The 24,134-nt window shown below is 38.3% G+C and overlaps 2 protein-coding genes and 1 long non-coding RNA gene across 3 annotated transcripts in view; 2 read left to right on the forward strand and 1 right to left on the reverse strand.

Moving 5' to 3' along the window:
* Nucleotides 1-19,935, forward strand: part of LOC309476469 — a 45,789-nt gene extending 25,854 nt beyond the window's left edge. Inside the window, exon 3 of the long non-coding RNA XR_014198181.1 lies at nucleotides 19,683-19,935. This is a non-coding gene — a long non-coding RNA (uncharacterized lncRNA). The remainder of the gene's footprint in view (nucleotides 1-19,682) is intronic.
* The window catches only part of LOC309476203 (elastase-1-like), a 156,755-nt gene that overhangs the window by 47,563 nt on the left and 85,058 nt on the right, over nucleotides 1-24,134 (forward strand). The gene's annotated exons all lie outside the window — the stretch shown is intronic.
* The window catches only part of LOC309476168 (uncharacterized protein), a 209,688-nt gene that overhangs the window by 12,221 nt on the left and 173,333 nt on the right, over nucleotides 1-24,134 (reverse strand). The gene's annotated exons all lie outside the window — the stretch shown is intronic.

A 24,134-nucleotide genomic window follows, 5' to 3' on the forward strand; every position in this document is an offset into this window, starting at 1 on the left:
ATAGATAGATAGATAGATAGATAGATAGATAGATAGATAGATAGATATATAGAAATAGTTTGAAGATAGATAGATAGATAGATAGATGGATAGAAATAGTTTGAAGATAGATAGATAGATAGATAGATAGATAGATAGATAGATAGATAGATAGATAGATAGATAGATAGATAGAAAAAGTTTGAAGATAGATAGATAGATAGATAGATAGATAGATAGATAGATAGATAGATAGATAGATAGATAGATAGATAGATAGATAGATAGATAGATAGATATAGCACACCAAGTCAGAACAGTCTGAAAGTCTGACCCGAGTTTGGAGTTTGTAGAGTTAAAGCTGCAGTAGGGAACTTTTCTAAAACGTTGACTTAGCCTGAAAATTTGAACAAGCACAGCTTACAGGTCACTCCCCCTCGCTCTCTGCTGCACTACAGCCCTCCCTCCACAGCTCCTCCCCCACAACGGAGCCTGCCGTGAACGCGCAGGCTAGTAAACAGGGCCACTGATGACGGCGGATAAACAGTTATCGCACATTCACTGGTAGGGATGAAACATCAACAATATGCTTTACATTGACTATGGCCTGCCCATACTTTGACTACAAACTTGGTCCTCAAATCATTACGTATTTTGCAATACATGTAATGTAACTTCATAACATTGCACTCTTTCTATAAGTTATAAATAGCTAGCAAAATAATATAATGGTAACGTTAAAGTATGTAAGTAATTATTCTAGCGATGTGTAATGCTAAATAAGGTTTGCTAGTACATTATTTCAGCAACATGACAAGCCAGTGAATTAGCAGGTTTCTATTGTTGCTTTGCACACTGCGTGACATTTTATCTGTAGCCTATGTTATGCGGCCAGAGTTTTGACACTGAGTCAAACACTTGGCTCCGACGGGCTTGTTTATCGTCATCGGTCTTTTTCCGTTTACCTGTCTTTGTTGCATGAGCTGGTGCCACTCGAGAAATTGGCAGTTTTAGTTGTTTGTCCGCCATTAGCACAGCTGCGCGGCACACCGGCTATCTTGATTTTGAACGACTGTAGGCGCTGTGCGAGAGAGGGGTGTGATCAGCGCGTACACAAGCATGATTGACACTGCTAAGACACTCCTCCTGGCTCTGATTGGTTGTTTCTTACCGGAAGCGGTGTATTTCTGCAAATGGCAATAGGACCACTGGGAGGAGCCTGAGGAGCTTGATTTTTTCACAGATTATCTGTCTCATATTCTACTGTCAGGACATAATTACAGTTTTAACAAATATGTAAAAAATAAATTTTTACAGAAGTTACCAACTGCAGCTTTAAAGCTCTAGGAGGAGTTAGATTTGAAAAATGTTGGGTCAGAAGAATAAGAAGAAGAAGAAGAAGAAGAAGACGTTTAAATAGGATTTCAGTAAGTTGGCTTTCTCAAGCCAACTTAACTATAATGTACATTTCCTGAAGAAAATGTGAAGTGGTGCTTGCAGTGGCAAAATTCACCACTGGGCAGATGCTAACACAATTACCATGTTGTGATACCATGATATACCACGTTTTAGCATTATTTACCACGCTTTACCATGTTTCTAAGATGATTTACTACGATTTACCACATTCCAGCATGATTTACTATGATTAACATGTTGTTAGAATGATGTTAGCATGATTAGTATGTTGTTAGCATGATGCTAGCTAGATGCTAACATGATTAGCATGTTGTTAGCATTATGCTAGCTTGATTAGCATGTTGCTAGCATAATGCTAGCTTGATTAGCATGATGCTAGCATGATGTTAGCTTGATTAGCATGTTGCTAGCATGATTAACATGTTGGTAACATGATGCTAGCTTGATTAGCATGTTGCTAACATGATTAACATGTTGCTAACATGTTTTTAACAAGATGCTGTTGCCAGGTGGTTGCTAGGGTGTTCTGGGTGGTTGCTATGGTGTTGCTAGGCAGTTGCTAAGGTGTTCTGGGTGGTTGCTAGGCAGTTGCTAGGGTATTATTGGTGGTTGCTAGGCAGTTGCTCGGGTATTCTTGGTGGTTGCTAGGGCGTTGCTAGGTGGTTGCTAGGGTGTTATGGGTGGTTGCATTGGTGTTGCTAGGCAGTTGCTATGGTATTCTGGGTGGATGCTAGGGCGTTGCTAGGCAGTTGCTAGGTGTTCTGGGTGGTTGCTAGGCAGTTGCTAGGGTGTTCGGGGTGGTTGCTAGGGTATTTTTGGTGGTTACTAGAGCGTTTCTAGACGTTGCTAGGGTGTTCAGGGTGGTTGCTAAGGTATTTTTGTTAGTTGCTATGGTGTTACTAGGTGGTTGGTAGTTGTCAAAGATGGTTTCTATGGAGTTTTTATAGAGTTTTTAAAATCTTTAATAATGAGTGCCTTCAGTAGATGGCCGAATAGGCACAAGCATGGAGCGATATCGCAAGGCTACGAGTGTGATATTGCTTTTAAAAAAAAAAAAATATATTTTTTTTTGTTTTTTTTGTTTAGGGTGGTTGCTAGGGAGCTCTTAGTGGTTGCTAGGGTGCTGTAACTGGTTGCTAGGGTGTGGCTATGAAGATTTTAGGCCATTACTTATTGGTTGCTTGATAATAATAAATCCTCTGAGGGAGAGAGAGAGAGGGAGAGACGCAGGGGTGTCAGGCCCTTTTGGAGTCTGTGTGTGTGAAAACGTCGGTTTGGATTTGAATATTTTTAGAATGCCCAATGTTAAGTCAATGGGACTTTTTTGGCCGCTTTTTCGTCCGCTGTGCGAACATCGTACACCCGATCGCTTAGAAAAGTCATAGCACACCTCTCCTCAATGAGCCGGTCGATTTGACACCTCACTCAGGGGTCTGAGACAAACGGTGCGGGGCGAGTTACGCGCCAAACTTTGTATGGAATAAGTATGAGCAATAACAATAGTGTTGCTTTGAAAAGCACCACTAATAAGTTTAAATAGGATTTCAGTAAGTTGGCTTTCTCAAGCCAACTTATTGATTAGATGGAGATGGATGACATGTATAGCAGCATGTGGTAAGGAACATTCTTCTGTTTATGTTATATCATACAGCTATACCTATAATAACGACAAGACTTTTCCAAGCAATAGCCAATTGACATCATATCCGGGAGATAAGTCAGTAATTTCGAGTAAAATCACAGGCTTCGTTTATCCCGTGCCACACGAAATTCAGATGTGGGGGGGTAATTTCTAAATCACACGAGGTCCCCAGATAATACTAATCCAGTGCGAATAGGGCTATACAAGGTCATTGAAGTTCACACCATGATCATGATCACGTTTACGATTTTTTATGATTACGTTTTTGTTTTTGCTTTTGCTTATGCAAGGGTTCAGAGATGAACATTCCTTTGGGGGTTTGTTAGTATTGCTGCCGATGGAATGCACTGTTTAGAGTTAGAACACTAGAAGTGTGTAGTGCACACATGGCAACAGTATTGAGTTAAAGATTTTAAAGACTTAAAGATTGAGTTATACTTTTTTTTAGAATACTTAGAATGACAGCTTTTAACGCAGAAATGTTTTGTAGATAGCAAGAATGTTTTAAATGATTGGTTAGATTTAGTTTCCAAAGTACACTATGGAGAAGATAACATGACATTAAGAGTAAAAGTATACATTTTAAAAAGATATGGGCAACTCTAAAATTCAAAAATATTCCATAAAATAAAGGAATACATATTACATTAATTACCTTTTTATATAACCCTCCCTCCCTCCCTTTTATTTATTTATTTATTTACTTATTTAATATGATTATTATTTGATATTTAAATAATATTACTTGAATAACTTATTATGAAATGATGTGTCATTATAAGAGTTTGATTTAAATAAGTGAATGTTAATTTTTTTTTGCTAAATAATGGCTTTTTGTGATCAGGCTTTTATTCTAATCTTGTTTCATGGAACAGCTCTCAGGTCATGTTAGAGAACAGATTTAACTGAGATCAGTCTGGTCTTATAAACACAATTTGACTTATTAAATGGGCCCTATTATGCTCCATTTTGAAAATCAATCACACTTATCAGTTTTTCATTCCAGTCTGATCATATTATTATGAAAATATTTGCACGGTGGAATGCTCAGGTAAGATGACGTATTATATCAGCCTTTTTCAGAAATTATATTCTGTCTGTGCCTTCTTGACTTCCTTGCTTGCCTTCATCACTTTCTCTTTTATTCTCGTTAAATAACTCGTTTGCTAAACTGAGCAGCCAATCATAGTCCTCTTACCAACTGCCTAGATGCCAATACAACATGATGAATTGGCCCGAATATTCGAATATTCGTTTATTTAAATTCTGTTTAACGAGTTTAAGTTTTTGTCACCATTTCTGAACAAGCTTACGATACGGCAATATACACAAGCTTACAATATATGTGACCCTGGATCACAAAACCAGTCTTAAGTCGCACGGGTATATTTGTGGCAATAGCCAACAAAACATTGTATGGGTCAAAATTATCGCTTTTTCTTTTATGCCAAAAATCATCAGGATATTAAGTAAAGATCATGATCCATGAAGATATTTTGTAAATTTCCCACCTTAAATATATAAAAAATGTATTTTTGTGAGTGGATGCAGCACAATCGCCTATAGAAATGGACAACTTTAAAGGCGATTTTCTCAATATTTAGATTTTTCTGCACCCTCAGTTTCCAGATTTTCAAATAGTTGTATCTAGGCCAAATATTGTCATATCCTAACAAACCTAATACCAATGGAAAGATTATGTATTCAGCTTTCAGATGATGTATAAATCTCAATTTAAAAAAAATTACACATAAGACTGATTTTGTGGTCCAGGGTCACATATGTTAAAGTTCTCTTTTAGTAGAGAAACAAAAAAAATATAAAGAACAAAAGCTTTTAAGCTCAAGCAGCGTGAACGGAAAAAAAATCCTAATAAAGCAGACTTGTCGTACAGAACGTACACATACACTCAAGTCAGCATCATATGATTATCGTGTTTATATTGTTTCATGTTTATGTTGAGAAAAACAATATCCACATGCTCAAGAAAACGCGCTGCGCAGACATTTTCAATTAATTCCAAACTTTGCGAGGCAGACGACAACATTATGTAATCAAATACAAACAACTTGTTAACACGCTCCACAGCGCCACCCAGTGCATTTAATTATAACTGCGGGAACTGGGATTTATCATGGATTTACTGCATTTACAGCCAGCAAAGCAACTTAGTAAAATTAGAATAGTATTTTATTTTTCATATAATAATTACAGATCGAATATTTGCAAATTTGTGCACACTCCTAAAATTAGAGACACCATTCGAGACGCAAGTCTCACCTAAGTAATAAGCATCACCCTAATCTTCATCTATTTCCCTTGACCTCCCATTCCTTCTCTCTCTCATGCGGAGATCACCAAAATTCACCCAAAAATCTATATGGTTTAATGTGAACAATAATCATACAACACTATACAAAGGTCTCATCCCCAAAGAAGTAAACCAAAAGGTAATAAAGTTTTTAAGAGTTTCGAGATATCTTACGTACATGCAAATAGCATCCTGCCCTCAAAAGGTATAAAATCTGGAGACCATAATTAATGCAAATTCCCACTGTTAGCATATATTTAGGTTTCTTTCTTGGTCTGGGTATATAAAGAAATGCAACAAGAGGGTCGCGCGATTTGTAATGAGATCGGCCCATAATGTATTTCTTGAGTCATGTAATTTTTTTACTCTTCACCTCTGAGCATTAGATGTTATTATATTGAAATGATTTACTTTAGTAGATTACCTTGTACCCATTGTTACCGCAAATCTGTGTCACATTAGTAACGGACTAGATTCCAGTTTTGAGTGGAGGATAGGGCACACCAACTGATTCAACCGATTTTAGAGTTCTGGCTAATATTTGGCACTAATTCAAGTGTACTCGGTTGTAAAGACTAAAAGGGAATTTCCGTTTAGGACAGCAAACTGCTGCTTGACCAACCTAAATAGGGTGAGTCTTACCTCTGTTTAATATAATATTACTGAAGTTAAGTGTACGTGGGAAACCATGGCATGACCAAACCAAAGCTACTATCAGAGAAGCATATTGGTCGGCTTATATCTGAAGTAGTGGTCATGGCCTCTGTGTAAAGAAAACTTTACTTTAATTCAAGTGTATAGGCTTACAACCGAGGGGGCTATACAAAAATATCTTTGATTGTGTAAGTGTGAATGCGACCATCTAAGGTATTAAGCCAATTACCTCTGTTTAGTGACCCAAAGCTGGCGAGTCTGTGATCGTGGGCCCACATAATATATTAAGTAGAGGTCGACCGATTGATCGGCCGGCCGATTAATCAGATTTTTGTCATTTTTGAACGAATCGGCATCGGACGATTCTGCCGCAAATCAGGCCAATTAATAGGCAGGCGCAACTGCGGACAGCTAAGCGTTGATGTGGAACACGTGAAACTGCCTCTTGCAGTAAGCAGATTGTCAGTCCCCCCTCTACCTGCCATTCAACTTGATGATTTGAAGAAATTATCATTTTCATGTTTTTAAGCCTTACCTATTTAAATATTGAAGCACACGTAAACTGAAAAGTACCGCATCTCTCAGTTTAGTACTCGTGTTTTGTGTGTGTGTCTAGCAACACGCATCTAGATCGCTGCGTCTCACAGCGCGCGAATAGTAGGCTACTCTAATGTCTTCCTGATCATAAATAGACATATTCACATATTATATTCACATATTCAATGGCCATATCAAGTTTGTACGATATATTGTAGGCTCGCGCTCGATCGGCCCAAAGTCCAGCATCCGACCAGCGCAGAAGGACTTTACGTGTTACTGTCTTTTTCTCGAGGCAAAGTATTTTTGATTAAATGCAATACATTTGAATATGTATTCTCTTGTTGATGATACCAAACCTGTATAATACTCTGTGATAATCATTCACATTAAACTATGTATTTTCTTGGGTGAATTCAAGTGATCTGAGCATGAGAGAGAGGGGGTGAGGGATGAGGGAATGAAATGTAGATTAGGATGACTCGGAAGTAAGACTTTTGTCTCAAATGGTGAGTTCAAATGGCAATTTCCAGCAAGAGCCTGTCTTCTCAGGGTCTGGTCCCTCCTTAACCAGACTGTCCGGCATTTTCTAATTTCTCAAGTCTTACAATATCAATATGATTTTAATAAACAATATGGAATGAGACAATACTGTTGTTTATCAATATGGCCTACAGTAGTTTGATATGAGCGCATCTGAAAAATAGCAGATAAAGCAGTGAGCTGGTGTGGGGAAAGTGCATTATCCAATTCGTCCTAAGCATGAGACAAGCTTTATATTAAAATGGCCCCATCAGATGCTCTGACAGAGATACATGTGCTGACTGACAGATAGATACTTGCGCTGTTTAATGTGTTTGAGATGTAGTGCTTTCCTCAGTGCTAAACTTACATTTCACAGGTGTATTCTTCATCTGTAAATGTTAGAAATATTTCTATTTTGCTGTCAGGAGTGAATCTCCGCTAAACTTAAAAGATTTCCATGAACGAGCACCGCCGCGCGCTTGAGCGAAAAACAGACTGAGCAAAATATAATTAGGAGCGCAATAATTCTAACAAAAATATACATATTGCTAAAATATTTTTTGTTGAACAATAAATGTGCCCTATGTAGAATTGTAAACCTACAAGCAGGTTATTACTTATAACTTATTATTATATAATTTATTTTATGTAAGTTTTGTGCACACATTTATTTTATTTTATTAATTTTAAAGTTTATTTGACAGTCTAGATCAGTGGTCGGCAACAGGTGGCCTGCCAGCAATAATATCTGGCCTGCGTCCGCAAGCAGATTATTTTGATAGCGGCTGGTTAATCTGAAATAGATCTGTCATGACAGCAACAGTTACTCACAATAACTTCGTCTTTATGTCTGGCGCACACTACAGGAGTTTTAGGCCAATTTATCCCCGATTTTCCCCTCCCGAGAATCAGAGAAAAAAAATCTTGTCGAGGACATCGATCATTTCCGATGTTCGGCGCAGATTATCTGGTAATGTGAGGCGTCCACAGACTGAATATTGCTCCTCCTGATCTGCTCTCACACTAATCGGGCCCACCCCGATCATATCAAACATGTCTGATATTTAAGATTTTAAATTGGGATGAGCAAGACGTTTGATGTTGATGTTATTACATCAGTAGCCTACTGTCACAAAAATGGCAATAAGAAACAAGTAGGGGTGTTGCGGTGAAGGAATTTCCCTTGAGGTAATATCGAATGGCTCAGCAGTGCAATATGCTGTATTATCGCAATTTATTTATTGCTATATAAATAAGTGTTATGCTGTGGTCAGCAGGCACGAAAACGAGTACATGTTCAGTAATGAAAGCGAAACTAAAAAGAGCGTTGAAATGAAGTGTATAGGCTAAACAGAAGATGATGTCAAAATAAGGGTCCACATAATATAGCAATAGAACATAAGCCTGACAATAAGTTTGTTAGGCCATTGTTAACAGTTAGTTCCGATCCTCGAATCTCACTTTATGAGAGGCTTTCTGCTGATATTTCCCCACCCCAGTATTGGCTTTGCTCGTCTCTGCGCAGTATCGACAGGCTGTCACTCAGTCCAGTTACATTGTTACGCCACTAGGTGGCGGCAAGGGACTGTCTTTGAGTGAGTCATTAAACCATTCATTCAACGAAAATTGCCGTCATGAAAAGTCTAATATTATATTCTTTGCATTGAATGTCTTTCCATTTTTCTTTGTACGCCCTATTTTCCCTGTCAATTTTCCACTTTAATAATGCCATTTTCTCTCACCAGCTAGCTTAAATGGTAACATCTGATCACTCTGCACACAACGTAATAGCATACCTCCAGCACCCAAACAATAAAAAAAATGCAGTTTAGTACGTGAGGATGCCAAGGAATAATTCTAAGTGTAAACTTTTACACTTAGAATAATTCCTTGGCATCCTCACGTACTAAACTGCTTTTTTTTTTATTGTCTGGCTGCTGGAGGTATGCTATTACGTTGTGTTACGTCAAATAATCATTACAATAAGTTATGCTCCATTGTGTAACAAGCTAATTTTTATCTATTCCGCATCTCCCACATATAGCAAGGTGGGATGTGTTGCAAGATGCATATGTGTTGCAAGATCGGGAGACATATGGAGTGGGTCAGACATGATTTTGACCAATTCATTAAAGGGATACTTCACCTCTGGAAAGATGAATGTGTATTTAAAATGGGTCATTTATGTAGTAGAAGTGTGAAATTATTTTTGAATTTGGAGCCTTCTAGACTGAGAAATAGTATTGACAATGTATTTTTGGCTTATGTGGATGAAAGACAACAACTCCCAGAATACACTTGCTTCGCTGCTCTATGAGGCCACTCCCAAGCCACGCCTACCGGAAAGAGCGCACAGTTAAACAACAAGACCAGACTACTAGTGAGTCTCCATGACGAGTCTGCCTGGGATTTCGAGATCGCCAAAAATGTCCAGGATTCAGCTTTTGTGTTCTACAGTCGCCATTCATTATGTTTACTGTGGCGAGCAGGACGAGGCTAGGGCCGCGGGAGAACGGCGCGAGACTGGTGGTGTGATTACTGATGAGCGACGGAGGAGTAGAAATTTTCTTAGCAATGTTAAACACTTGTTTAGCGTTCATGTAAACTTTACATTCAGATTCACCAATCGGAATTAATTCAGTTAGATTGAAACAAAAGGTGTGCATGTAAACAATGAATGGCGACTGCAGAAAGCAAAAGCTGAAACCCGGACATTTTGTACGATCTCGACGGCCGGACATGTCCAGGAAAAAGAGGATGGTAACCCATAGACAGTATAAGAAATGGACAGAGTCATCTCATTGGAACTCAATTGAGGCAAGTGAAGCCCATTTTCAGCGATTTTTTAGGACTTCCGTTCCTGACGCGCAGACTCAAACTGAGCTTGACGACGTAGATGTGACGTGAGCAACCCGTCTGTCTTCTAGTGGCTGTGGCATGAGAAATCTGAATCATTCCCTTCCGAATCTTGCAGAGACGGAGATCGTGAGTAGGAGGTGTCCATGTGCTAGGAGCAGGAGAAACTTTTGCTAGGTATTCTGATTAATTATTTTGTAATTTTGCCTCCACATCTCCCCGATTGCCCGCGAGCTTCTCCTCCCGTCAATACGGTAATCTCTCTACTGTGCGACAGAGAGTCGCGTGGTTATGACGCAATCGTTAGCCTACTTTTACAAAAACTGTTTTTACGGGGCCATAACGTAAGCTACAAGGTAATGGAGCATTTTATAAATTGTCGTGTTTCTTTAGAAATAAATAATGGACAAATGGAGTCTTCAAACGCCTCAGATGTAAAGTTATTCGCTGTCAAAGTGACGCCAAAATGAATGGGAGTCAATGGGATGCTAACAGCAGGTGAAGTTCTGCTACAAGATGGTGGCACGCGGCCGGCTTCAACTTCCGGTCGACTTCCTTCCCGCTTGTGGTAACCCCTACTACTCAGCTTTCTCCACAGAACAAGAGCCTGCTAGCTTAGCTTCCAAAGAAAGACAGCTGACACTGTTACCCCTTTTCCACCAAGGCAGAGCTGGTGCTGGTTCGGAGCCAGAGCCTAGTTTCAAATCGGTTCTTTGTTTTTCCACCGCCAAAGCACCAGCTCCGAACCAGTAAAACTGGTTCTTAAGTAGCACCAAATCATTGCAGGGTCTAGAACGGAGCCAAGAAAGAACCGCTTGTGTCAGATGCTGGGGGCGGGGTTACCGTGGCCAACAAGACTGAAGAGAAACTTGTGACCGCCATTTTTAAATAGCAGCTAGTCGAGCTAATAGCAGCTCGATTATAATATCCGTCTATGTAAGTTACGGCGAGCTGCACGAACGCGTTGGATTCGCCGTGTTTGGATGCCGATTTATTTTCGCAAACCCATGAGCATCCATAGTAACGCAACGTCTATCATTGTTGATGCCTTGTTCGAGATGCATCGGAGCAGCGTGGACCGATCAGAGCTGCGGGAGTGTTTGGAGATCATACGACTCCTTGTGCTTTTTGATCGCTTTCACAGTGCTTTGATTTCATGTGCTGATCGTTCTGCGAGAAGCCGATGCATCTCGAACAAGTCTGGTGTGTTTGTGTTTGGCGCTGCCGCACTAGCGTTGCTGGGCAACATGATACGTATGAAGTGACGTAAGATATAGCTCTGTTGTGGCTCTCTGGCCGGTGGAAACGCAAACCGGTTCTTAGTAAGCTCGTCAGTCGAACCAACTCCGAACTGGCAATAGCTCTAGCTCTGAACCAGCACCCGGTTCTTGTTGGTGGAAAAGGGGTATGTGTACATTCTGTGAGTGAGATCCCACCCTCTATGGCCAGGTTGAAAACATGCGGGACAGCCCCTACTACTGGCTGTAGTCTTTAGCCTCTGGCCAAAAAATCCTCGGATGACGCAAAATGACGATTTTTTCCAAACAAAAAATACATAAATCTCTCGTCTCAGGGGGACATGAGGGAGGAAAGCACGGTAATTCGAAAACACTACGGGTTTTCTACTGATACAAAGCTTAATGCTAAATCCTAAAGTATCCCTTTAACTTTTGTTTCGTAGAAAGCCTTTCTTTAAAGGGATACTCCACCGAAAAATGAAAATTCTGTCATCATATACTCACCCTCATGTTGTTTCAAAACTGTATGAATTTCTTTCTTCTGCTGAACAGAAAGGAAGACATTTAGAAGAATGTCAGTAACCAGACAGTTTTAGATACCATTGACTTCCATAGTAGGAAAAAAATATACTATGGAAGTCAATGGTATCTAAAACTGTCTGGTTACTGACATTCTAAATATCTTCCTTTCTGTTCAGCAGAAGAAACAAATTCATACATGTTTGAAACAACATGAGAGTGAGTATATGATGACAGAATTTTCATTTTTCGGTGGAGTATCCCTTTAACCTGTTAAGCTGCAACGCCACTTTTGAAAAATCCCCAGAAATGACATACCCAAACTGAAACAGATACAGTTCATGAACCCTTTGCACTAAAAGCACAAGTATGATCTCATTTGAAAGCTGACACCTGGTAGTTTATTGTAAATGTAGAATTAATTATTGTCATAATGAAAAAAACATTTTTTAAATAGCTTCAAAGTTTTGTAAAGTTATTAGAAATTTATTTTTATAAAACATCTTTTATAAAAATAAAATTGAAGTGGGCACTGTAGCAATCTAGAAATGCACTGCAGCTAAAGCCATATGTGTGACCATGTTATATTTAAAATCTGAAAATGATAAGTCTAAAACTCTGTATTTAGTTAAATGTTTTTCAAGATCATGTCAAATTACTTTATTTTGGGCCTAGCTAGCATGTTAGCTTAGCACACCATCAATACACGACCATTTATGAGATTAAAACCATGTTTGTGCTCCAAACTTACTTTATAACGCAAGTCGAGTGTTTTAAATAATCTTCTGAGATCTAATTTGGCTTCAGATAAAAAAAAATCAGACAGATAATATATTATTTATAGAATTATGTACAATGATAAAGTCTATATCGATTAGCATTACATTATAAATATAATCTATTATTATAAAAAATACCTGGCATTGCTTGAAGAACACAGGGAAATCAAATATCATTGCAATCAAGTTTATTGTCTTCAAAACGTCTGTATCTGCATATTACAGCGATCTCTGTGTTAGCTTTGTGTGTAGCTGCTATCAGTGACGTCCTTGAAGGTCACATGATTATGGCTCTTCTTCATGCTCCATATATGGAGTATTATTGTGCATATAGCGCCCTCAGGCTATTGGTATGAATTGAAAACACAGCACATCTCAGTAAGAAGCGCTCATAATGATTACATCGACGCATTTGGGTATAAATTCAATAAATATTATTCCTGTCTATAGAAATATGATGTTAATCTATGAGAATATATCAATATTTCTCCAAGTCTGCACATTTTTGAGCTAAAAGCCCTGAGGGACGTTGTTTTGTGAAGCACTGTCATGACGACAGCACGGAGTTTTTTTTTTTTGAATGGACCAGCTGATGCTCATAATTCATATTAAAGGTATCGACGCATTTTTTCATTTCATAACTCCTGACACAAATTAAGCCATTACTGTCAAGTCAAGTCAAGTTTATGTGTATAGCGCTTTTCACAATACAGATTGTATCAAAGCAGCTTCACAGTATTAAATTAAAATAATACAAAAGTTTGTTTCAAGAGGAATTTATTGATTGATAAAATTTAATTAAATATCCCCAACTGAGCAAGCCAAAGGCAACAGTGGCAAGGAACCGAAAAACTCCATCAAGTGACCTAATGGTGTCCTAAAACTCCATCAGGTGACCTAATGGAGAAAAAAAACCTTGGGAGAACCCAGGCTCAGTCGGGGGCCAGTTCTCCTCTGGCATTTATGAGCTAGAGGCCGGATTGTAGTTTGAACTGTAGGATTATATGAATGCCTGGCTGAAGAGATGCGACTTTAATCTAGTTTTAAACTGGGAGAGCGAGTCTGAGCAACGAACAGTATCAGGAAGACTATTCCAGAGTTTTGGAGCCAAATGTGAAAATGCTCTCCCTCCTTTGGTGGTTCTGGATATCCTAGGTATGACCAAAAGCCTTGAATTTAGGGATCTTAAAGAGCGCGATGGATTATAGGGCGATAGAAGATCCGTTAAATAGACTGGAGCTAAGCCGTTTAGGGCTTTATAAGTCAGTAGCAATACCTTATAATTAATACGGAGCTTTATAGGTAACCAATGCAGTGATGATAAAATCGGTGTTATATGATCATATTTTCTTGATCTCGTAAGAACTCTAGCGGCGGCATTTTGGACTAACTGTAGCTTGTTTATTGAGGATGCAGGACAACCAGCTAATAAAGCATTACAGTAATCCAGTCTCGAGGTCATGAATGCATGAACTAACTTTTCTGCATCAGAAACTGATAGCATATTACGTAGCTTAGCAATGTTTCTAAGGTGGAAAAAGGCTGTTTTTGTAACATATGAAATATGATTTTCAAAAGACAGGTTGCAATCGAGTATAACACCCAGGTCTTTTACTGTAGAGGATAAAGTAACAGGACATCCTATGATGTTAAAGTTGTATTGTACGAGGTTTTGTGGGCGGTTTTTGGAACTGATAAGTATTACCTCTGTCTTGTCTGGATTTAATAAAAGAAAATTACGCGTCATCCAATCTTTTATATCTTTAACACACTCTGTCAATTTGGAAAATTTAGCGTTTTCATCCGGCCGTGATTAAATATATATTTGAGTGTCATCAGCATAACAATGGAAACTAATTCCATGTTTCCTTATAATATTTCCAAGTGGCATCATATATATTGAGAATAACAGATGGCCTAACACAGATCCCTGCGGCACTCTATAGTTTACTGGAGTTATGGTCGATTTTTCTCCATTTAAATAGACAAAATGGTAGCGGTCAGATAGGTATGATTTGAACCAGCTTAGTGCTTGTCCTTGAACACCAGTATAATTTTGTAGTCGATCTAAGAGTAATGTGTGATCTATAGTATCGAACGCAGCACTAAGATCAAGTAAAACTAGTATTGAGATACAGCCTTGGTCAGAAGCTAAAAGTAAATCATTTGTGATTTTAACGAGCGCAGTTTCAGTGCTATGATGCGGTCTGAATCCAGACTGAAACTTTTCATAGATATCATTTTGTTGCAAGAAAGAGCCCAGTTGAGTGGACACCACTTTTTCTAATATTTTATACATAAATGGAAGATTTGGAATGGGTCTATAATTTGCTAGATTATTATGATCTAATTGTGGTTTCTTAATGAGAGGTTTTATAACTGCCAGTTTAAATGTTCTTGGAACATGACCTAAAGATAAAGACAAGTTAATAATATTGAGGAGAGGCTCTTCCACTACAGGTAACACTTCTTTCAGTAGTTTAGTTGGTATAGGATCTAATAAACATGTTGTTGTTTTAGATGAAGTGATAAGTTTATTTAACTCTTTTTGTTCTATAGTTGTAAAGCACTGTAATTGTTCTTGCAGGGTGATAATTGAAGCTGAATTATAAGGCGCAATTGAAGATTGAACGTTTACAATTGTGGTTCTGATGCTTTCTATTTTCTCAGTGAAGAAGTTCATGAAATCATTACTACTGAACTGTAACGGGATATTTTGTTCGGGTGACGTCTGTTTATTTGTTAGTCTAGCCACGGTGTTAAATAAAAACCTTGGATTGTTTTGGTTGTTTTCTATTAGTTTGCGGAGGTGCTCAGCCCTGGCCGCTTTTAGGGCCTTTTTATAACGTGACATACTGTCTTTCCACGCGATTCTAAAGACCTCTAAATTAGTTTGTTTCCATTTACGCTCTAAAATACGGGTTTCTTTCTTTAAAACATGCGTAGTATTATTGTACCATGGTGCTTTATTTTTCTCTCTGACCTTTTTTAATTTAATAGGTGCAACCACATCCAATGTTCTAGAGAGAATGGTGCTCATAGTGCTAGTTAGTTCTTCTAGTTCATCTGTTTGTTTGGGTTCAGGCAGCAGCTGAGACAGATTAGATAAGAAATTTGAGAAATTATCTATGGTGGATGGGAGGATTGTTCTGCCTGGTTGATAACGCGACGCCGCATGACATATTACAGCAGTACGTAATATGCAAGTTACCATGTAGTGATCAGTGACTTCATCACTTTGTGGAATGATATCTATATCGGTTGGATCGGTTCCATGTGATATAATTAAATCGAGTGTATGATTAAGACGATGTGTTGGTCCGGTGACGTTTTGCTTGACCCCAAATGAATTTAATAAATCTGTAAACGCAGCTCCTAACGCATCATTTGGATTATCTACGTGTATGTTAAAATCTCCAACAATTAAAGGACAATTCCAGTGAAAAATGAACCTAGGGGTAATTAACACATGGTTACCGAGTCAATCGTTCCCTGGGATGCGTTCATCTTGGAAAACAGTCTCGACTAATCGAGTCACGAACGCCGTGCTAAGTGAGCTGGTCGATAGGAATTACGTTTGTGAAATCTAACGTAGCACGGCGTTCGTGACTCGATTAGTCGAGACTGTTTTCCAAGATGACGCCGCCTGCCTGTAAACGCGTAATGTACTGTCTTTATAAAGTATCTTCTTATTAAACTGTCTGTACACTTACAAAGTTCTCAATGCTTCGGTTTGCATGTAGGGACCCTCATTATGCTACCGTGTTAGTGTGAGGCTATTTTGAGCCTTGTTAGTGGTATTGACTAGCGATTTTCTTTCACTTACTCTGTGCCCCATATACTAGCGTTATAAGCTAATCTGTTTTTAGAGATAAAACTCTTTAAATTAGATTTTCATGAAAACGCATCCCAGGGAACGATTGACTCGGTAACCATGTGTTAATTACCCCTAGGTTCATTTTTCACTGGAATTGTCCTTTAATGCTTTATCGACATTGACTAATAGGTCTGAGAGAAAATCTGCAAACTCTTTTAGGAAATCAGCGTAAGGCCCTGGCGGTCTGTATACGGTAGCCAAGGCTAGAGATAATAGGGATGTTTTTCTAACATCTAAGAGCATAACATTTAGTACAAGTACTTCAAATGAAATAAACTTATAACCCGTTTTCTGAGTAACATTGAGAATATCTCTATAAATGGTTGCAACACCGCCGCCACGACCAATCAGACGGGGCTCATGCTTATAACAGTATCCAGGAGGAGTAGACTCATTAATACCGAAATAATCATTTGGTTTAAGCTAGGTTTCAGTAAGGCAAAGTACATCGAAGCTATTATCTGTGACTATTTCATTTACAATAACTGCCTTAGGTGTGAGTGATCTAATGTTTAGAAGACCTAGCTTTAGAAATAGTTTTTGTTTACTAATAGCAACATTTTCTGTTTTAATAACAATTAGATTTTTCCTAGATCCTGCAGTAGATTTATTATTTGATCTCACTAAATGAGGAATAGACACGGTTTCTATGCAATGTTCTACACTAGTATTTATATCAGTTAAATTGGTGCAGCAGAGACTATGATTTGGACTTTTGGTTACTAGTCAAAGGGTATTTAACATTTTGGAGATGTTATCCGACAGAAGATCCGCTCCGAATCTGCTTGGGTGTAAGCCATCAGCACGGAAAAGCCTAGGACGCTCCCAAAACAGATTACAATTATTTACAAAGAGCAGTTTCTGCTCATTGCACCATGACATTAACCATTCATTTAGCGCAAATAATCTGCTGAACTTTTCATGCCCTTTTCAACTGTCACTATAAGTTTCTCAGAAAACAATAGTGGTCAAATACTGAAACTTGAGTCTTATATCTTTTTAATGATGTATAGTTTGTCAAAGTATAACATTTAATCTGATAGTAACTTTGAACTAAATAAAAAAAAAAAACGCTTCAGTGCGCCGACGCACTGGTGAAGCTTAACAGGTTAAAGTGAATTTCGGTTTGTATAAATTGTATCTTAATTTTAATCATTGTTTCATCAACCAATTGCAATTTATTAATAAATAAGAAGCAAATATAGCAGACAATATAAACAGGACATGGAGGCGTCGGTGAACTAGAGTTCGTCTCGTAAATTAACCGAAACTCAGCGTATAAGCTGCCTCACAGACACGAGAAATATATAGAAAGCTTGAAATGTCTAATTTTAAACAAAACAATTTAAAACAAAAATAAATAGACTACTCTCTGCTTATGTAATCCGTATGAAATGTGCATTTCTCTCTATAGGCGAGTTCACTACAGCAGTCACTATTGCAGCCGACACTAACACAGAAAACACTAGTTTATTAAACTTAATTAAAATGTCTCCTTGCTATATTTGAAACAATCATAATCATTACGTTTGCCGGCTCTTTGTGATAGCTTTTAGGTGTGTTATTGGCAGTGTCACCCTCTGGTTACATTAACGCATCACCATCGCATCAGCACCGAAAACATGGGGATTTTTTTTAGACAATAATCACACAACCTATTCGATATTCTATAATTAAATCAACTAATTGAATATTCGAAAATCGTGACTCATCTCTAGTAACTACTGCTTTATTAATTTATCCAGTGTAAAACCCGAACACTGCCACACAAATGTGGCTTTTTGTTAATGACTGTCCTACTACAGGATTTAACACAGAGTAACAGCTCACTACCAGTTACAAAAGACACTGTAACAGTCTGTCACAGGAAATTCTAGTTGCATTTTTCATCAATTAATTTTCTTAAATTATCCTTTGACTATGCTCTGGACCGCCATGTTCACTATGTTCTAGTGGCGAAAAATTTTGTTTGGCCCGATGCCAAACTTATGCCGATGCTGATGAGGCAAAGACATCAAACCACATTCAAGCTTATCTTACTATGATGTTTGAAAAGCAGACAAAAGGTATGAGAATTACTGAACTGCCTGACATGAACTGCAGTGCCCACATATTACAGCTTGTTGTCAATGATGGCCTCAACTCACAAAAAGCTGTCCAAAATATTCTGTCAGTGCTGAGATGATGTTCTATTTTAATCATTCATTACTAGCTAAACAGCGTTTAACAGTGATCCAGCAGGATCTTGGGCTACCTACATCATTCATCATTCAGGCTGTCCCAACCCGATGGAATTCCACCCTGCACATGCTGGTCAGGATGCAAGAGCATAGAAGGGCTCTGAACATTTATGCCAGTGAGCATAGTGGGTTCACTAGCCTGAGTGCTGAGCAGTGGAATATTGCCAGCAATCTTATTGACACCCTTTCTCCAGTGGAGGAGGTCACTCTTGAGATGAGCCACTACGAGAGTTCAGCCTCATGCATCATCCCATCTGTCAGAGTTCTGAAGATGTTGCCTAGCAGTCAAGGTCACTACTCTCATGGAATTAAAACAATGAGACAGGAGATGCTGGAGAGTCTCACCCGACGGTTTGCAAAAGTGGAAGAGGTGAAATAAACAGGATCCAAGGTACAAGGCACATGCCTTTTCATCTGACACCACACTGTCGAATGCAAAAGATTGTCCTAAGGAGGAGACAGAGAGCTCAGAGCAAGACAACACACAAGGTAAAGGAACACAGTCAGATGATTCCAGCACAGTTTCAAAAAGGCCCCGGACAAAAGAAACCAAGAAGAAACTGATTGATGAATTGTATGACACTCTGCTTGGTGCTAGTTCTGAAGTTGATGGGTCTAGCCTTGAAGGAGAACTTCAGCAGTACCTTCTAGAACCATTGATTGATAGAAGGATGGGCAAGCCACTTGGATGGTGAAAACAAAATGAGAAAAGGTTCTTCACCAAAATAAGACAAGTTTTGTGGCGTGTGCACGAACTGTGATTGACAGTCAGATCTCACACAGCCCTGCGCTGATAAAACAAATAAATAAATATACATAGAAAAGCAAAAAAAACGAAATTAAATAATTATGTTTACATTTATTTCCTTATTTATGTATATATTTATTTTTTTCCATATTTATTTTTTTATTCTTTTATTTATTTATACATTTATTCATTTTTACATTTATTTATTTATACATTTATTTATTTCTACATTTATGTATTTCTACATTTATTTATTTATTCATTTATTTCTTCCTACATTTCTTCCTGCATAGGGTAATGAGGAGGGCGTGGTTTACCTCAGACATAGCAATCGAGCTCAGAGTAAGCGAAGGCGAAGGGTTGAGGCCACAGTGACACCCTGTGGCGAAATACAATAAGTATCACTCACTGACGTTGATACGGTCTGTGACTGCGAGGTATATGGTCAAAATCCTAAATCTTACTGTGTGACATGGATAGGCTACTCTTTATTCCGGACATGGCCGTAGAACATCGTTTGGTCTGGATTTGTAAAATGTCCTGGGCTAACAAACATGAAACAGGGACTCTGAAACGGAATTGATATTTTCCATTTTTCGGTCAGAACTCACAGAAAGGAAGCAGGGCACATATCCGATTGTTAAGTCTGACGTCACGCGTGACGTTTTGGGTCCAAGCGCTCCTCTCGTCCAGAAATAACAACGGTGGAACCTGTAAATTTATTTACGATCACGTCCTTCTTAGTGAGGCACCCTTGGCGGTCAAAAAGGGTTTAAATTCCTTTTAACACCAACAGAGTGGTTAGTGTAGCTCATCACTCAGGTGGCATAATTAAGGGTAGAGTCCAGGCATCAATGAAAAAGAAGATTTACGAGGTTGAAGTGAGTTAGCTCGGGACACGGGACACAGCACTGCGGCATTGTAAAAACACTCAATAATAACCAAAACACTAGCGAAAGCGGTAGGTAGGTAGAGAGGACCTGGACTTTGGACCCGGAAAGAGTATTGGTTACGTCACGACTTAACAACCGAATAGGCAGTGGGCCAAGTCCGTCTATCTCGTTTAGTTTTTGACAGTTTTTTTTTTTGACAGTTACCCAGCAGCTGTCTGGCTCATTTTTTTTATTTGTCTGTATGAATCATTCACAAAAAGATTACCGATTGTTTCCAGCGCCAATTGTTGCACATTAAAGTGTAAAAATAGATTTAATTTCGCTAGCTGATCACAAACGTTGGCCGGAGTGAGATCCAATCAACGCTTGTGGTGTTACCTTGTTGAATTGATTTGGCCAATCACGTTATCCGTTGAACCGGCGTCGCGTCAGTCTGAAGCCAAATGGGCTGAGTCCCAATTCGCCTACTTATACTACGACCTAAAAGTATGTACTTTTTTTTGTGATGAAAAAGTACATACTTTTGAGTGTGTAGCAAAAGAGTATGCACGTTCTGGGACATACTTCGATGACGTCATGCAACGTAAACGAGAACGTGGTTGCCTAGTTACGCACTGTTAACAAAACATTTTACATTTCATTCATTTTTATATATCCAATATAATTTTATTTACTATTCCCATCTTTTTTTCCACAATACATTTACAATGTGTTTTACCAAATGTAGGAGTGAAGCAGGGCGTCGTCGTAGATCAACCAAACGCAGGTCGTTTGTGAGGCGGCTGGTTCTGACGTTCATGTGCAATGTGTGTAACGAAAGCTACTTTTTTTTTTGTTAAAATATTTAAAGTTTATAGTGTAACTATTGTTTAATGTATTTTATACTTAATCTTATACTTATGTATAATACTTAAAAATACCCCGATGAAAATGAACCATGCTTTTACTATAGTAAAAGTGTAGTAACCATGTTTGTTTGGTTGGACTGATAAAGTTAGCATTTGTACAGCCACAGTATTACTACAAATAAGTCAGACAGAAACATCAAAAGAAATACATAAAAAAAGACACTTGCATGACACTGTACTAGAGCCTTTTTATTTATTGTTTTGTAGCCTGCAATGAGGCGCTCAGTATCTTCATCGGACCCTACAAGATAAACACGGTACTTTTTTGGCACAACATAAACCCATTAATATTACGAGACAATAAAATATAACTTTAATTAGGGTTAAACATTTGAATTCTTACACTTAAAAACTGAGGGCGCATCTCCGTTGCTGCATCCGACTGCCAGGTTTACATCACCATCATCACCGCAAAGCTCCTCCCTCCCGCACGCAATGGGTTGTGGGCAATATTAGCCGTTAGAGTGTGCATTGATCTGCACTTCGAATTCTAACCGGAAATAGTAGACCATCCGGGTATCTTTGGAATACTCATTTCAACATACTACGATTTGGGACGTACTAATTCTAGTTTCACATACTATTTAGGACGGATAGTATGCGAATTGGGACTCAGCACATGAGTCTACAACCCAACCTGGAGAGACCGGTGTGTCTCGGCAAGACAACGTCAAGGTAAGATTTGTTTTACAATGATTATACACCCCTATATCTTAATGCTTTTCATAAGTTGTTTTTAAGACTGCAAGCTATAGTTCGCCGTGAATATATGCGCTCTCGTTGATGAGAACAGTAACGTTAGCCACGAAATAATGTTGGCACTTGGCAGTGGAGCAGTAAAGCTAGGTCTAACGGTATGTTGCTTAGGCTAATCCAAAATAATCGATTCGGTACATACACAATGAACTAAGCAAGGAGTATTCAAATACGGGATGATTACGGGAAAAATATTTAAACGGGAAGACAGCAGGAAATAAGTCTAACTAAGGGAGAATCACGGGGTAAACGGGAGGGTATGTCCAGGTTGGTTACAGCAAGCTACCTAGGCTACAAGTAAGCTAGACTAATTATCAGCTAAAAAGAGTGCAAACCAAAACAAAGAAATGATTTCAAATCAACTTTATAGTGGTAGTCATGGAGTTATTTAAGCCAATTATGGTTGATTGTCACAGTTCATAACAGAACAGGACAGGTATAAGATGGAATATGATGGAAAAATATTTTAGTTAAAGATGGCTGTTTTTGAGCTATTTAACAAAATTATTTGTGGTCAGAACTGCAGTAGTCTTGTCAAGCTCATTTAAGATGGTTAGCATCTTAATACAAATGTCAAGATGAAAAATGTGATTTAAAATTATCTAGTAATGTGCACTTTCTGTGTTTGTTTATCGGAATATAATTCAGTTGTTTATCTAACACACAGACACGGACAGGACAACATAATAGGCTTGTTTGAGATGAGCAAAATCTGCGCAGAATCGATCAGCGGTGATCAGCGCGACATGCATGCCGGTTAGAAATGTGTCCGAGTGCGGTCCGCCTGGCTCTGATGTCATGCTGACGTATGTCAAAAATCTCTCGCGAGCGCAAGGCGCACGTGTCGGATTTTGCAGTCGAGCGCAGATGCTCTCCACCGACTGCGCTGATCAAAAGCATGATGGGAAACGACTTGCTGACGACACAGCTTAATGCTCATTGGTTTAAACAACTGTGATGTATTGTTCTCTTTTAAAATGTTTGATTTTAAAACTCTAATATCAGGTTTTATGTGTATATGTTATGTGTGAATATTCCCAAACTATCTAACAGTGCGATCTCTTTGGGTTATGCAATTTAATTTTTATAAAAAAAGAAAATAAATAAAAACACATATCTGTATTAAAGAAAAAAAAATATTGATAAACATGTATTTGGAATGGAATTAAATAACAAGCACTTTGGGTGTCTTGTTCATTTTATTTATTTTCATATAAAAGTGTAACGGGGTATTCTGCCCGTCGTGTGGGGAAAAGGATATGGCTGCTCTGGAAGTTTGGACAACGAAAGGATCTTGGTCCTCGCCCCCCAAACGTTTTAGCATCGTTACACGCTAATGTGTGTATGTGGTTTCATACTTTATTGTGTGAGAAATCTAAAGACTGACAAGGGTAGGCTTCAGGTTCGATAATGTCTCACGGTGGCTTCCTGAAGAGAAATTGCATATGTTGGATCACAGTGTGTTATGCTCCTCCCTCCCCAGATCTAATAAAGTAAGTGAGACTTCCCCACTCCCTAGCAGCTCTCAATGAAAAGATACACTGTAAATAAGTGCAAAAACAATAAAAACATAATTTATTCTTTTAGATTTATTTTTCTTATGATTGGTTATGTCTTCTGTCTAAATAAAGAATGAAATAAAATAATTTACAGTCTTTGTGTTGTCTTTTTAATTTACACCAACACTTTCAATACTGAAATTGTAAAACTATTTTCACTAGTGGTATAACAAATCCATTATTTAACTTCAAAATTAGATAATTTTCAATGTGTCAATTTGTACACCCACAAATTACCACCTTTTTCAAAAGATCACCTTCAAACAATCACATTTGAAACAACAAACATACCATCAAATCTCACCTCTGAATAAGCACTCTTAAATGTGTACTCACAGTTCACCGTTTATCAGTTCAGTCACTGAAAAATAAAGGAAAATACCAGTTCGTAGAACGATGAATTAGAGTGCGTTGTCTGGACGTGGGGTGCGTTGCAATAAACTGAAGATCCCGTATTGAAGTGTGCAAGTTCAAAAATACACTCAACTTTGTCTCAACCGTTTCACAGATAAACCGTCTCAAAAAGAAAATTAACTTGCAGATGAATCAAACTGAGATGTCACTTGAATGGCAGGGTAATCTTCACTCTTGAATCAGCGGAAAAGTTATGTCTCTTCATTAAGTGCGTAGTGCGTACTAGCTACTAGCTGCTACAGCGATCTCAATCTCACGTGCTCTGACTCGTGCGGGAAAC

This window comes from Leuciscus leuciscus (assembly GCF_965113295.1).
Source record: "Leuciscus leuciscus genome assembly, chromosome: 15".
Classification (NCBI taxonomy): domain Eukaryota; kingdom Metazoa; phylum Chordata; class Actinopteri; order Cypriniformes; family Leuciscidae; genus Leuciscus; species Leuciscus leuciscus.